Below are 3,165 nucleotides of genomic sequence, written 5' to 3'. Positions count from 1 at the left end.
AACGGGCTACCTCTACCAATATGACTAACTAGAAATAGAGGAGCTTTAGCAAGCCAATGAAAGGTTTTTAAACTGAACTGAAGCCACTCCTTTTCTAAGAACAGCCATTTTCATGTCTGAAAGCTGCAGGAAAAAGTTTGCAGTAGAATAGTTTGCAAAAGTTCAAGATCCGTTCAGAAAGGCTGCATTATATCTTCCCCTTCATTCTGCCCCATTTTCCAGAGCGCAAGCCATGAGAAACAATAAAAATTGACTTGTATAACTATAAAATTATTTCCATATTTCCAGCTCAAAATTTTACATCTACAAAAGAACCATTTTCAAAAGCTAATGAGCACAAATGGTACGCATAATTAAGATTCACCTGGACTTTCTTGTAAACATTCTAGGCCAGCAGAATTTAGAGGCGGCAATGTTTTTTCTTACACTAAAGTGAAGCAAAGCAAACAACAGAACACGGTATCCAACTGCCATCAGAAACAACACCAGTAAATTTGTCCACTTTGCATTTCGGGAAGATGAAATGCTGTAAGAACCACGAACAGCCTGTACGCCAGAAATGGCCCTCACCTGACCAACTGCAAATGAAGTCCCAACATACTCATTTTCGAGAAGGCCCTGCAATACCAATGCATGACCTTCACATATATTTCTAACCATATTTTAGACTACAGAAGGCAAGATGAGTTAAACAAAATTAGAGAAGAAAGACTGCCTGCCTGGATAGCGTAAGTGTGGAATGCAATGTAGGATAATGGATACATCCAAACTGGTCCTGGAAGAGCATCTCGGATCCTAAAATAACCTCCTACTAGCATCATTATCACCTGGGAGATGAACACCATGACAGATTTAGTCATCCCTTTATGGTTATGCAGTAGTCCATTATGATGCATTTTAAGTAATGAATCATATTGTTCAAATAGTGCTTAGCCACTATGCAATTTAACATTATAAAAATATCATAGACTAAACAATTAAAATAAACAAATAAATGGTACCAGAACCGCCATAAATACTGCATAAAATAGAACTTACATGGAGAAAAACCAGTGTCAAAGTGCACTCGAAAGTTCAAGCCAAATGTAAGCAACAAACATCATAAGTGCTTCATTTGCTAATAGGCACATGAAATGTTCAGAACAAAATACATCAACAAGCTAAATTCACCCCTCAGCCCAACAAGGAAATAGAAGACCAGAGTTGAAGATATAGAAATGAGGAACAGAAAGGGATGCTGGCAAAGAGGTGCCCAAGTAGGAAAACAATTGCTCCAGAGTGCTGGTTTGATTCCTCATGAGAATACATCTGCAAAAGTTCAAAATGTAATTTCTTTCATGAGGACGATTCAAGCTAGAAAATATTTCAATAAGAAATGCATAACAGGATAAAGCCATATTGCAGGTAACACGTATTTTTGTTACACACCATGGAAAGCTAGTAGTGCATGGAGGCATCCAATTAATTGCATTTACCATACAGATCAGGAAGATAAATCATCAGAAGTGGTCCTAGACAGGAATACTTGGCTAATGATGATTCATAAAGCTGACACCAAATGGTTGGGAAAAAGGGCTAGATGATTGTGACCATGATACAGATCACAATTCAGTAGTTTTTGACCTACCCAACAATCTATTTGTTTCCTAAGTTGTAAATAAAATTGGTGTTGACTTGAGGCATATATTCTATTGGTTCTTGATGTAAGCAGATGCAAACGTTGAGCATATATGGCTTAGATGTATCCATTCTACTGCAGGATTTGAAACTCAAGTTTTAGTGTGCTAGGAGTTATTGCAATATCTTACTTTGCCTTATTTGCCACAATATTGGCAGATAACAGGATACCTTACATTCAGCATTCTATCCAACCAACCTCATAGTCTCAATACCTCTTCTTTAAATGCATATCTGATTTTATGTAATGAATGAAAGAATGGCTTATGTTCATGCTTCAATTATCTACATTAAGATAGTTTCAGCATCTGTTGTAGACAGTGGCTGATGTATACAAGTCCAAGTGGATCTTTATTTCCCAAAAAACAAATAAATAAAAGAGAGTTAATCCTTCAATTCACCATTAACAACACTCAAATCCCAATCGTATGCCGTTCAATATGTCTCTTCAGATGCCCTTTACAGGCAAGTTAAGCATCTCACAACTTCAAGCAACTACAATCAATAGAAAATCTTAATCATAGCTTTCAATACTATAACACTAGAAATGGAGAAGCGGTTCCATAGCATGTTATAAAATATGACATGAACAATGAAAAGAAGCATCTTCAATGGCAATGAAGACAGGACTAAAGAACTTTTGATGACATTTGAATATGTTGTAGAAAAGGATCTGGAGACCTTGCACCAACAACATAAATAGCCCATAACAGGAATCATCATTAGCAAACATGAGAACATATACTTGACATCAAACATTTTGGATAAATCCTATGATTATCATTACAATCATATGATTGTATGAGTTCTTAAAGCTAGTTTATCTATATTATTACTGGTAAATTGCAAGGCACAAGAAATATCATGTTTACCTTGATTTCATTTATATGAGCAGGCAATCCAGCAACACTTAGCAATAAGATAAATGACACGAAGACAAAAATTGCTGCAACTCTTTCCTGCAATTAAATAAGGTAGAGTAAGAAACAGGCCATGTCTGTACTTCCAGCATTGTGTGGTATCTCAGTGTCATTAACATGCAGAAAGGGGAACAACTTCCACCAAAGATTTTACACTTTGCTGCCACTAATCCATCAATCTTAAAGCAGATGCATAGGAGCTAAATCTAAAAATAAAATAAATACTAAAGGCACAAGATTAGTGTGTCTTCAAGGACAATTAAAGAGTAGAAGGCTGTCAGGCATGTACTTGGAAATGTCATGTTCAGGAATTAAAAGTCAGAAGAAATATCAAACATTTCTAAAGTTAAGATGTGACCATAGAAACATGATCTAGAAGAAACATTCCTATATCATAATGTGAATTGACTTGTGTCTGCATCCATAATGAATATTTGATCCAATTAAGTTGGCTTACCATTGGTGCAGACAAGAGTCATCCTAATCAACATAAATAAGGTCAGAGATGAAAATGAGAACTTCACGATGAGAAAAGGTTTCTTAAAAGTTAATTTGATAGTTAATAATG

At 35.7% G+C, this 3,165-nt stretch overlaps 1 pseudogene; it reads right to left on the bottom strand.

Moving 5' to 3' along the window:
* Window positions 1–233: 233 nt before the first annotated feature.
* LOC140856952 (ABC transporter G family member 3-like) lies at window positions 234–1,103 on the bottom strand (annotated as a pseudogene).
* Between the last annotated feature and the right edge of the window lie 2,062 nt (window positions 1,104–3,165).

Source organism: Elaeis guineensis, chromosome 4 (assembly GCF_000442705.2).
Source record: "Elaeis guineensis isolate ETL-2024a chromosome 4, EG11, whole genome shotgun sequence".
Lineage (NCBI taxonomy): Eukaryota > Viridiplantae > Streptophyta > Magnoliopsida > Arecales > Arecaceae > Elaeis > Elaeis guineensis.
This window is presented reverse-complemented; position numbering and strand designations above follow the sequence as displayed.